The sequence below is a fragment of the Melampsora larici-populina genome (genome assembly GCF_000204055.1).
Source record: "Melampsora larici-populina 98AG31 unplaced genomic scaffold MELLAscaffold_3, whole genome shotgun sequence".
In the NCBI taxonomy this organism is placed as follows: Eukaryota; Fungi; Basidiomycota; class Pucciniomycetes; order Pucciniales; family Melampsoraceae; genus Melampsora; species Melampsora laricis-populina.
The window spans coordinates 3229017-3229912 of NW_006768767.1; positions in this window are offsets into that span (position 1 = coordinate 3229017).

Below are 896 nucleotides of genomic sequence, written 5' to 3' on the forward strand. Positions count from 1 at the left end.
AAGCCGATCCAAGAATATTGAAGAAGGGTGAAGCCAATCCAAGAATATCAAAGAAGATTGAAGACAATCAAAGTAGGATGAAGAAGAGTTAAGACGGTCAAAGAAGGATGAAGAAGAGTGAAGACAATCAAAGAAGTTCAGTGTAGTGTAGGTTTGGTTGAACAAGTGGATGGGTGGAGACTATGACAAAAGTTGGAAGAATGACTAAGATTATCGGTGATGGTGTGTGGGTTGTGTGATTGGTTGAGAGGTAGAGAGGTGGTTTGTACACTTTTCATCATCTAATGTGAAGTTTTCATATTTGGGGTCTTTGTTTATGGTTTGTTAATTGTTTTTTGATTATTGACATTTGTTTTTTGATTTTTGGCTTTTGATTTTTTGATTTTTGAATTTTGATTTCCTCTTTTGTGGTTTTCCTGGTACTTTTTGTCTCAATGCAACAATGGGGTGACAAATGTTGAGTTTCAAGTTATAAATCTACTGAAATTTGGGCCGTAACCTGGTCTGAAAGGGGTTTCTGCCATGATTTTTACTCCAGTACAGTTTGCCCTGTATTTGATTATTTTCTGGAGTTTTGTCTTTGATTTTTGAATTTTGCACCTGGGGAATTGTGATTTTTGTTTTTTGATTTTTGCATTGTCACCTTGACACCTCTTGCATTCCGTAGGAAATTAATCATTCTCACTCAGAATCATAAAAATATTGTTCATCTGCGTCTGGTGTGTTGTGACCTACAAATTCATCTGATAGACCAGTTCCATTTTCCATTTCACTTTCATCCTCATCATACACCTCTACCATGGGGTAAAGTTCTTGAGGATCTCCTCCAGCTTTGATATCATCAAGGTCTTATTACATTGCTATTTCACGGCTCTCGAGAGAGTCTACGACCTACG